The sequence below is a fragment of the Cebus imitator genome, unplaced genomic scaffold (genome assembly GCF_001604975.1).
Source record: "Cebus imitator isolate Cc_AM_T3 unplaced genomic scaffold, Cebus_imitator-1.0 Scaffold154, whole genome shotgun sequence".
NCBI lineage: Eukaryota > Metazoa > Chordata > Mammalia > Primates > Cebidae > Cebus > Cebus imitator.
In genome coordinates, this window is record NW_016107469.1 from 3,994,959 (window position 1) to 4,007,599 (window position 12,641).

General features: G+C 36.8%; 1 long non-coding RNA gene across 1 annotated transcript in view; it reads left to right on the forward strand.

Annotated features, from left to right (window-relative positions):
* The window catches only part of LOC108314486, an 8,539-nt gene extending 385 nt beyond the window's left edge, over nucleotides 1-8,154 (forward strand). Inside the window, exons 2-3 of the long non-coding RNA XR_001829491.2 lie at nucleotides 3,255-3,260; nucleotides 8,145-8,154. This is a non-coding gene — a long non-coding RNA (uncharacterized LOC108314486). The remainder of the gene's footprint in view (nucleotides 1-3,254; nucleotides 3,261-8,144) is intronic.
* The last annotated feature ends 4,487 nt before the right edge of the window (nucleotides 8,155-12,641 follow it).

The following is a 12,641-nucleotide window of genomic DNA, read 5'->3' on the forward strand; positions in this document are numbered from 1 at the left end:
AAAACCTTCTCCTGTTCTGGACCCCACTCAAAACTGGCAGCATTTCAGGTCACTCAATAGATAGGCCGAAGTAGCATAATGGGGACTGTGTTGTCTCCAAAATCCAAATAGGCCCGCTAGGCATTGTACCTCTTTCTTGGTTGTAGTAGAGGTCAAATGCAGCAACTTATCCTTCACCTTAGAAGAAAGATCTCGGCAGGCCACACACCATTGAACCTCTAGAAATTTTACTGACGTAGGAGGTCCCTGAATTTTAGTCGGATTTATTTCTCATCTTTTGGCATACAAAGTTCTCATCAATAAGTCCAGTATGTTTTCTACTTCTTGCTCCCCATATCAAATCAGCATAATGTCACCAAGGCAATGGACCCATGTGGTATCTTGCAGAAGTGAAAAGCGATGAAAGTCCCTCTTAATAAGATTATGACACAAAACTGGACAGTTGATATACCCCTGAGGTAGGACAGTAAAGGTATACTACTGGCTTTGTCAGCTAAAGGCAAAATGCTTCTGGTGGGCATTATGGACAGGAATGGAGAAAAAAGGCATTTGCCAAGTCAGTGGCTGCATACTGGGTACCAAGAGATGTGTTAATTTGTTCAAGCAATGAAACCACATCTGATACAGCAACTGCAGTTGGAGTCACCACTTGCTTAAGCTTACAATAATCCACTGTCATTCTTCAACATTCATCTGTCTTCTGCATAGGCCAAATGGGAGAGTTGAATGAGTATGTGGTGGAAATCACCACCCCTGCATCTTTCAAGTCCTTAATGGTGGCACTAATCTCTGTAATCCCTCCAGGGATGCAATATTATTTTTGACTTACAATTTTTCTAGGTAGAGTCATCTCTAGTGGCTTTCATTTGGCCTTTCTCACCATTAACAGCGCTCACCCTACCAGTCAGGGAGCCAATGTGGGGGTTTTGCCAGCTGTTAAGTACATCTATGCCAATTATGCATTCTGGCACTGGGGAAATGACCACAGGATGAGTCGTCTGGGGACCCACTGGACCCACTGTAAGTCTAACCTGAGATAAAACACCATTAGTTACCCGACCTCCAAGCCTCTACTTTAACTGGAGGACCACAATGATGTTTTGGGTACCCTGGAATCAACAGCAGCTCAGAGGCAGTGTCCAGTAGTCCCCGAAATGCCTGATTATTTCCCTTTCTCCAATGCACAGTTACCCTGGTAAAAGTCCAGAGTTCTCCTTGGGGAAGGATGGGAGAACCATTCACTGCATAAATTGTTGGTAATGTAGTGGGATCCTTCCTCAATGGGACTCACCCTCCCCTTCATTCAAGGGGTTCTGGGTCTGTAAACTGGCTCAAATCTGGAAATTGATTGAGGGGCCATGATTTTCTTTTTATAATTCAAATTAGTTTTTTGTCCATTCAACCTAGAAGTTTTCTGCTTGTATAAATTAAGTAGGAATTCAGTAGGCTTTCTATCAATTTCACTTCTAGGAACACCGTGATTAATTACCCAATGCCAGAGATCTACATGAGTCAGACTACTCTGATTGTGGCTTTGCCTCTGCTGTCCATTATGGTATCTATTTTCACATTGTCTTTGATGGTTGGGTTCCACTACTTGGCCCCTGCCACCTGTTAAAGCAACACCAGTTAAAGCAATCTACAGATTCAATGCAGTCCCTATCAAAATTTCAATTGGATTTTTGTCAGAAACACAAATATCTATTCAAAAATTAATGGAATCTCAAGTGATCCCAAATAGTGAAAACAATTTTGAAAAAGAAATATAAACTTGATATAAATTTGGAGGTCTCACACTTTCTGATTTTGAAACTTATTACAAAATGACAATTATTTAAACAGTGTGGTAATGACTTAAAGATAGACATTTGAACCAATTGAATAGAAATGAGCCCCCAAATAAACCTTCACCTATATGATAATTTGATGTTTGATGAGGATGTCAAGATCATTTAATAAAGCAGTAAAAGTCTTTTCAAAAATTGGTTCTGGAAATTTGAAACAAAAGAATAAAGTAGGATTCTTTCCTTACATAGTATACAAAAATTAACTCAAAATTGATCAAAGACCTAAATATAAGACCCAAAACTATAAAACTCCTGGAAGAAAACATGGGGAAAATGCTTTATAACATTAAATTTGGCAATGACTTCTTAAATCTTACACCAAGGCACAGGGAAAAAAGGCCAAATAAATGGGACTATGACAAATTTGAAAAAATCTGCTATGCACCAAAGAACATAATCAACAGAATGAAAAGGCAACTGATGGAATGAGAGAAAATATTTGGAGCCACATACCTGATCAGGGGATAACATCCAGAACATATTAAAAAACCGTCTGTGGTGGTTAATGCTGAGTGTCAACTTGATTGGATTGAAATATACAAAGTATTGATTCTAACTGTGTCCGTGAGGGTGTTGCCAAAAGAGATTAACCTTTGAGTCAGTGGGCTGGGGAAGGCAGATCCACCTTTAACCTGGTGGGCACAATATAATCAGCTGCTAGCGAATATAAAGCAGGCAGAAAACTGTAAAAAGAAGAGACTGGCCTAGCCTCCTGGCCTGTATCTTTCTCCCATGATGGATGGTTCCTGCCTTTGAACATTGGACACCAAGTTCTTCAGTTTTGGGACTCATACTGGTTTTCCTTGCTCCTCAGCTTGCAGACAGCTTATCATGGGACCTTGTGATCGTGTAAGTTTGTACTTAATAGACTTTTATATATATATATATATATATATATATATATATTCTAGTGATACAGATAGATATCAATCAAAATAATTACACAAATATATAATTAAAACTGAACTAATAACAAGGAAAAAAGCCCAAGGGCTATTGTGATATACATCAAAGGGACATAAAGTTTTCTTGGGGCAAATTCAAGAAAAAACTTCTCAAAAGAATTGACATTTCAGAAGAAATTGAAATTAAGCAGGTGAAGCAGGGGAAGTGTGGGGAAGTGCGGGGAAGTGCAATCTAGGTAGAAAAATAGCTTATGCAAAAGCCCTGATATACAGGGGAGTATAGGGATTGTGAGAGCTGATAGCAGCTTTGTGTGGCTGGAGCACAGAAAACCATGGGGAGAGTAAGTAGGTTAGGCTGGAGAGAGCTAGGCAGAGCCATTCAGGGCTTTCATAAGCCAGATTAAGAATTTTGTGTTTCATCCTGAGTACCTGGAAATCATTAAACTATTTGTGTTTCTCAAAATCACTCTACTTATAGTATGATAGGTATAGGATGTAATAGACAAATGTGGATGCAGGGAGAAGAGTTAGGAGGCTTAGTCTGTGTTATAGTCTGATGATGGATGGTTCTTTGGACTATAGTACTGGAAGTGGGCAGAATCAAAATTTAATTAGAAGATAAAATTGATAGGAATTGGTAGTGAGATGTAACTGTGGCTCTTGGGGGATTTTAAGGATGATTTCTAGGATTTTGGCTTGAATGAGTATGTGGTGATCATACCATTTACTTTCACACACAGTAATCCCCACTTGCATGGTATTGTACATACACCCAAACTCTGATGCCAACATACTTTTGCCAAGATATGCTTTTTAGTACCTTAAAGTTATGGGTAAAATTGTGCAAAGGTACTGTAGGGTTGTTATACTTCTGATTATACAAGTTGGGACACTGCCAAGAGTGAACAACCAGTCTGCACTGACTTAGCAAAAGACACTTTAGAAAGAATTGGAAAAAGAACTCTGATACCTACGTTAGGGAGTTCAGGGGAGTGTCATATGCATAAAGCTTTACTGTGGCTCTAGAGAGCCTTGAGTAATTCTGTGAAAGAGTATTTCCTTGTGATATCCCAGCAATTTGGTAGCTGTTCTACAGAACTGCAGGGACTTAGTTATGCATGAGCTGCCTTCTAGTGGCCTCTCATGGAAATTGTCCAACTGTTCATGGGGAAGGGAATTTTATGAAATGGAAGAGTTCCATCATTCAAAAATAGCTGGACCAGAGACTGCATTTGGAAGTTGTGTAGGAAGGTGGTGAATCTCAAATTAAAATGATTGTAGGGAATTACTAGACATGTTATTAGGCGAAGAAAGCTCTTTACTCCCTGTAGGCCTAAGTCTCGTTCTATCACAGCAAGGATTACCTTCTGGGAAGGGAAGTTAGATTGAATTAGCAGAGTCAAAATCAAGATCCACATTACATGATATGTTGTCAAGCCATGTGCTTGCACAGACATTATTCTCAATTCGTCAATTTCACAAAGATACACTAGTTCTAACTGGAAATAGGATGTTTTCTTTTACTACGACTTGCTTTCTTTGGCATTACTTTTCATCCTTTACCTCCAGGGGAAACTTCAAGAGATAAAAGATCATGAGGTTTCGGAAAAGCCCATCTGCTTTCTACTATTTTTTTCACTAGACAACCTGGTTGCTTTCAAACTGATAATGAAACAGGACAGGGCTCCAGTTTTACCTAATGCCAGCCAGCTTCACCACTGTTAACATAAGTCATAAAGTTATGAGTTACAGCAAGAAATTTATTTATCTGTTTTAAAATAAACATAGAATGTATCTTAAATTCATATCAAGGCTAGAAATTCAAGTTTAAAAGCAATATTTGAAATTATTATTCAAAATCAAAAGAGGTAATAATAATCAGCCAGGTACATTTTGATAGCACCCCCAAGGTGTGCACGTAGTTAAGGTAAAGGCCAATTTAGGGACCTCGTAGTGCTGCCCGAATCTAGCTAATGACACAGGAATAAAACATGTCTTACAATCATACACTCATTGGTTTACTGAAAGAGTTGCTTTCCTAAACATGTAACTTGCTACCAGGAAGGGCATAGGGCATGGAATGGCTCATGGAGGCAAAAATTCTTAATGAGAGACATAATCCCACTGCAGAATGAATAGATCCTTCCAGGATTCTTTTCCTTATAAATTCTCAGCAGGAAATGTCCCCATCACCTTGAACAACTATCGGGAGAATTTGTTTGAGAATTACAATTTTGAACTTGATTGGTGCTTGTCTTTTTTCATTTTAACTTCTTTCTGTATGGGAAAGAGTCACCTTTAAAGTCTAATCTTTAGTGTTCTTTAAACACAGAAATATATCAATTCAAAAGGGTATTTAAAAGTTGTTTTCTATGTAAAAGTATGGTAAAAAGGCATTTTCAAAATTTTGCAATTTTGCTGTCTAGTCAGGAAATTTATATAAGCAGTGGGTGAAAACACATTCCTTGGGGCCCATTCTAAATGAAGCAGATTCAGCATTCCTGCAAGGGATATTGAGGTTATTTCAGCCAGCAGTGTGCCTATTCTCACATTTTTCTCAGAACTAGTCTTCCAAATGCCTCTTGCAAAGACACCTGCATTTTCCCCACACATAGAGCTATAATGGGTTTTAAAGCTCAGGGCATAAATGTCTGTCTCTGTTTTATGATTCACATTTTGCCAATCATAATTAGCTAAGTTTTATTTTCACAAGTAAAGACTTCTTAGGATTGAAGGCTCCCTAGCCATATGGTTGCTCCCTCCACAGGAACCACAGAACAAGGCTGACAAATGAAATGCACTTATTTTCATATAGTATTTCCATTTGTGACAGTTGGATTTTTGCCTGCAGCTTGCCTTGTAAAGTGTTGGGAGTAGGTTGGTGGATATCTGTTCACCTTTAAATCAAATTCTTTTCTTCAAACAGACAGAACCCTTTAGAATAGTAAAAAAGCTAATAGGTAATAAATTTGATTTTATGCATCACACTGTCTTCAATGGAAATAGTGTATGTGTAACATACGGTGATTAGTGAACTGAAGACGTGCTTTTATGTTATATAGATATAACTTCATTCTCTGCAATCCAGAACTTCTCTTCACTTTTTATGAGAATTAACAAATTTGGTATCTGATACTGTTGAGATACCATTTACCATGGTTGAAAGCAACAATAGAATTTTATCACCCAGTATCTGTCTTATGTCTCAATTTAAATTTCTCTCCATCCTATGGGGAAATTACTGGGTAATGCACAAGCATGACCTCAGCATATTTCATCCTTTTCTGTTCTACAATATAATCACACATAGTAAAACTTGAGTTACAATGCAGGCAGGTTGAGAGTTGCTAGGTGATAGGAGAGATTTACGTCATCTTGGAGGAGGAATGTCCAGGCATAAAGCGTTGGCATACGTTGCTTGAAAAATAGCATCATTCAATAATATATATTTTTTTCTTTTTTAAAAGCCTCATAGAAATCCAACAAAATCATGCAGCTAAGTAAAGTGAGACTGGACCCACATCATGAAAAGGAAGGCTTACCTACTTAGAACACATTGAAAAAAGTTTGAGGTGGTGACAAAACCATTGGAAATTTGAGATAGTTTGTATATTTGTCTGTCTTTCTAGTGTGCCTTGTTTGATAAACTCAGGGTTCAATGTCTTCCCATGGGAGATACCAAGGATAGGACAAGTGGTATTTCTATTAAACAATGGTCTGCCCTTGCCCAGTAGACACTGAGAATCTTGGAACCGTATATTCCTCTTCATGGCGCATGCCAGAAAGCTGAAGGTCAACATTCTAGCTTAGCTTTTCCTATTGTATAAGGCCTTCATGGAATGTTCTTCCTGGCTCACCCCACATACTTATTTCTCCTCTACATTATCACTTTCATTTTTCCTTTGCCTCACATTCTCACTTAGTTTCAATTTATGTTCTTTTATCATATGGTATGCATCTTTATAAACTGATAAGCTGCCTTATGACATTTTTGGACCAAGTCAAGATCGAGAGAGGGAATGAGAAAAAAAGGAAGAAAGACAGGGAGGGGAGAGAGGTAAGAGAGGAGACGGGATAAGAGAGAGAGAAAGAAAGGGATTGAGTGAAAGCAACATGGCTGATAAAATGCACGTTACCTCCATGGTGAATTCAAGTTGCTGACAAGAACACATGATAGTAATTACAGTTAAAAAAAATAGAACCATATACACAAACCACACATGAATCAGGCTGACTGCTGTCCAACCTGATACCACACTCACTTGCACGTTCTTTAAATAAAAACAAAATCTTGGACAAAGTTTCATGCAGTGCAGTTATATTTGCCCCTTCACCTGGCTTGCTATTTCACTGTTGTTGCTCAAACCTTTAATTATTCAGACCCCTCAATTAACTGGCATTGTTCTTCATTTGGCTTTTAGTAAAAATGGCAGATAAGGAGAAAACAAATTAATTTTTATGATTTGTTTCTTAAACCTTGTTTCTACCACAACATGATCTTGTGTTTGTCACCTTCAAATGATTGTTTATGCCATCCCTGAGCTCTGCAGTTTCTATTTACTTTGCTTCTAATGTACTACTGCTGCACCCAGAAGATTACCAAAATACTAATCTTTCAAGTCTTAGTTCCAATTATCCTCTTTTAAGAAATCTTTATGAACCATTTCCAAACTGGATTGGTTGCCTCCCTATGTATGAACTGCCATAAGACCTTCTACCTCCATCTATTGGCTCACAGTCTATTGAATCTATCAATGTTTTTCATCCTACTAGACTCTAAGTGACTTGGCGAAAGAAGTATGTATTATTTATTGTTGTGTCCTCAATACCTTTCATAGTATCTCTTTGTAAGAGGCATTTGAGCAAATTAATAAAATAATTGTCTGTATACATTGTTCAGCAGTCTAAATGGTTAGAGCTTCAGATGATCTAAGCAAGTTGAGAACACAATTCTCTTTGACCATTTTATGATTTGGCTAATTTTAAAACAGAAACCATCAGAATTTCACCTCAGTAAATATATCTGTCTATATGTTCCATTTAGCAGTTATGCAGCTGGAAAAAAATCTGTGATAGCCTCTTGTTAGGTAAGCTTAAAAGGACATTCTTCTGTGGGTGATAGCTGTCCCACAGAGACTTGCTTTTGGCCTATCTTCACTAAGCCCCAAATCACTGGTTAATTTTCGCTCCAGTGTCTGCCTACATGGAAAAACACTCAGTAATTGTTTTCAACCCTGTGGAGGCAGTTAAATTCTTCAGTTGGTGAAGACACAACCCAGTGATAAAGAGAACTGCTGAATCCTTCAGATGAAATTGGTAATGCAGAAACAATCCCTGCATGCTTGGATTTTGCACCACACTCAAGATGAATTACTAATTATTTTCAATACAGTGTTGTCAAATCTGTTTCTAAAATTCAAATGTCTTGAGATGCCCTGATATGCCAAGTCCCTAAGTGACGCTCCGTTTTCAATGGAAATCTAAAATTCCAAATCTCTCATACAAATAAACAAAAAGAAGCCCCCATTATTTTAAAGCTAGCTCAAATAGACCAGGTGTCAGAGTTTATCTCCTTGACAAATTTCAGAACATACTTGTTATTTACCATGGTCACAGAATTGTGCAGCTAGTAAATATGTTTTTCCTGAACATGTGACAGAGAAAATTATTACACAGGAGGAGGTTAATTAAATTGTCTCCCAGTGGAGTAAATAATTGAGGAAAGGAGAGTTGGGCATTAGGTTGATTAGAGGCTTAGTTCCCTAAATTATGTTTTTTTTTTTTTTTAGAGGTAGGGAATATATTCAATGTGTTTAAGTGAAAACAGATGAATTGGATTTAAGCAATAATGTACATTAATACTTTGATGACTATGAGATAGTTTGTGTTGTTTTTCTCTTAAATTTTGCGATTAAAGGAGAAGACGATAGTTACATTAAAACACACTTTTCTGTTTGTGTCATAATCTACCCAGTGTGAAATAAGTGCAAAATTTTAGAGGCATTTATAAAAGCATGACATATATTCTGCTGAAGATCATATAATCCAGTTATATATTCCATAATTGTCAAAGCCAGGGTGAAAAATTATGTAATTATTTGAATCGGAAAGTAGACAGTTATATATTCAGAGCTCAAATGAACTTTAGAATTCCTCTAGAATACTTTCCTTCCCCTGACTTTATAAATTAGAAAATGGAAAGTCAAATAAATTGTGTTTCACCAAGTCATAAAGCTCACTGGTCACACACAGGCAGATATAGGAAAAACTTCTTTTTTGGAATTTTTAATTTTTTCTTTTTTATTTTATTTATTTATTTATTATACTTTATTTTATTATACATGTACCCCACAAGTTCTGGGGTACATTTGCAGAACATGCAGGTTGTTTACACAAGTATACACGTGCCATGGTGGTTTGCTGCATCTGTCACCCTGTTAGATATTTCTCCTAATGCTATCCCTCCCCAATCCCCCACCCCCTGCTATCCCTCCCCTAGCCTCCCACCCCTCAACAGGTCCCAGTGTGTGATGTTCCTCTCCCTTTGTACATGTGTTCTCATTGTTCAACACCCACTTATGATTGAGAACATGCGGTGTTTGGTTTTCTGTTGTTGTGTCAGTTTGCTGAGAATGATGATTCCAGCTTCATCCGTGTCCCTGTAAAGGACATGAGCTCATCATATTTTATGGCTACATAGTATTCCATGGTGTATATGTGCCACATTTTCTATGTCCAGTCTATCATTGATGGGCATTTGGGTTGCTTCCAACTCTGCTATTGTGAACAGTGCTACAATAAACATACATGTGCATGTGTATTTATAGTAGAATAATTTGTAATCCTTTAGATATATACCCAATAATGGGATTGCTGGGTCAAATGGAATTTCTATTTCTAGGTCCTTGAGAAATCGCCACACTGTCTTCCACAATGGTTGAACTAATTTATGCTCCCACCAATTGTGTAAAAATGTTCCTATTTCTCCACATACTCTCCGGCATCTGTTGTTTCCTGATTTTTTAATGATCGTCATACTAACTGACATGAGATGGTATCTCAATGCGGTTTTGATTTGCATTTCTCTAATGACCAGTGATGATGAGCTTTTTTCCATATGTTTGTTGGCTGCATAAATGTCTTCTTTTGAAAAGTGTCTGTTCATATCCTTCACCCACTTGTTGATGGGGTTGTCTTTTTTCTTGTAAATTTGTTTAAGTTCTTTGTAGATTCTGGATATTATCCCTTTGTTGGATGGGTAGATTGCAAAACTTTTTTCCCATTCTGTTGGTTGCCAGTTCACTTTAATGTAATTTCTTTTGCTGTGCAGAAGCTCTTAAGTTTAACTAGATTCCATTTGTCTATTTTGGCTTTTGTTGCCATTGCTTTTGGTGTTTTAGTCATAAAGTCCTTGGTTTATAATATCAGTACATTCTTGAAGTATTGATATTAAATGAAAAATTTAAAGTTCCTTGGATTATTTTTAGAGACAAGAGAAAGTTGAGGAATGCTTTAACATATGTCCTATAATCTCCACAGCTATTTTAACATGAACAACAGCAGCCAGTTGTTATCATATTTCATTGTAGCAATAAGTGTTTTCAAGGAAATTAGCTCAGTATAAAAATTAAGATGTGAGTGATTTGCTGATAGTGAGTTATTGCATATTAGAATGAATTAATAAAATGATATATAATTTCAGCATTATCAAATTAGAGGAAATTTTATCTGCTTGAGATTACTCTATTTACATAGTTTCATTGAAACTGTATTTTGTAATGTATCTGCATTGAGAAGCAACAATTTCTTGACAATAATTTGGACTAAATATTTGGCAAATAAATGAACCATCTTTAGTGTTTTTATGAAGAAAAATATCACTGGGTATGGTGGCTCACACCTGTAATCCATGCATTTTGGGATGCCGAGAAGGGAGGATCACTTGAGGCCAGGAGTTCAAGGGAAGCCTGGGGAACATAGTGAGACTTATCTCTACAAAATATTAATAATTAGCCAGGTGTGGTGGCTTGTACCTGTAATTCCAGCTATAAGCCTGGGAGGTCAATGTTGCAGTGAGCCGTCATCAAACCACTGCACTCCACCCTGGGTGACAGAGCTAGATCCTGCCTTAAAGAGAGAGAGAGAGAGAGAGAGAGAGAGAGAGAGAGAGAGAGAGAGAGAGGGAGAACACAATCTTTTTATGTGACTTTAGGTGTCAATTAAAAGAGGGAGAATTAAGGCAGAGAGCATGACATAGCAAATTGATTATAGACTTCTGAGTAATACAGACCTGTGTTTGATGTACGGCTTAGACAAATGATGGCTCTATAATCATGGACAAATCACTTAACTACACTTAAATGTAGTGTCTCATGTGTAGAATGAAGGTAATAATGTCTACAATGCATTGGTACTTTCAGGATTAGCCCTAATTTTGTAAAGTGCTTGGCACATAGTAAATGATAAATAAATGGTAAATCTTATTACTTGAGAAGTAATAGGACCTATGGTTCAAAAAAAAAAAAACAAAGTTGATTTTTAAACTGTGAATTTCAGTAATCCTGAAGAAATATAGCATCAGGAAATTCTGTCTTTGGGGAAGAGAGGCAGGGTAAGATTTTGCAGAGAAGAGAAGCCACTAGTTAAGCTGAGTAGTTATTAAATAATTCATTCATTGATTCGATAAATATTGAGTTCCTATTCAAACAGTAGTATGTATGGTTCTGAGTTCTAGGGCTTCAGCAATGAACAAGATAGAAAATGATCCAATTGACAAAGAAGAGGCCGCTCCCAAGGTGTTTTTCTTAATTCTTTCATTTTAGCAATGATAAACTGAATAATCAGTATCTAGATAGTTTTATTAAGAAATCTGTATTCAGGGGAATACATTCTTCAAAGTGGGAATCTGTATTTTTTATGTTTGAGAGTTAGATATTACATGAAATGACCAAAGTCTCCTGGTCATTATTTCCTAAAATGGTACCATGTTATGGTAAGTGCCTTGAATTTTAGATACTAAAATGCAAACTAAAGTAGGTCATCCATGCATTGATACAAATTATTTTAAGTGCTTTCTCAGTTTGGGGTCCTGGATTTATAGTGATGAACAGAAAAAATAATATTTCCTTTATAGTATGATGTGGAAAATAAACATTAACTCATTAAGGTATAGACATATTTGTGTGCAAATTTTATGAAACGATAAAAAGGAAGAAACTAAAAGGCTATGACAAAGAATAAGAATTGGAATCTGATTTAATAATGTGATAATGAGCGAAGTCTTTTTCGAGAAAGCACTATTTAAATTGATAACTGAAAGGTGAATAGGTGTTAAGCAAAAAGAGCCATGTATGCATGCATGCGAGTTGTGGGCTGAGATGGTGGGGGCGGTCCACATTATGGAAGAGGGAACAACATATGTGTGAAGGTTCTGAGGTGGGAAAGAACATGATGTGTTTGAAGAATTAAAAGAAAATAAGCATTTTAGGCAGTACCAAAACAACAAAGCTGGCCTATTAACACAACTTAATTATATGGGCATCATATCCTCTCTAATTCTGAAATTTTGGGAAACAATCCCTTTCTCATTTATCTCCTGAAATTTAGACTTTCAGTAAGCCCATGCACTATACTCTCTCACGTTCCTTCATATTAGTGTAGTTCTTAAATGAAGGCCTATACCTAAATTAGACCTAGACAGTGTGAAAGGAAAATAAAAACTCTGGACTCAATTTACTATGGCCAAAGGAAAAAAATCAAGTTGATAGCTGAGTCATGAAAGAAACTACCTTTCCTTGTGCTCCTAAGCAGGTAGCTACAGACAGCAAGCTAAATATGTCTATAGGTAGCTACTCTGTGTTCACCTTATCTTATGTAAAATGCCAATTTA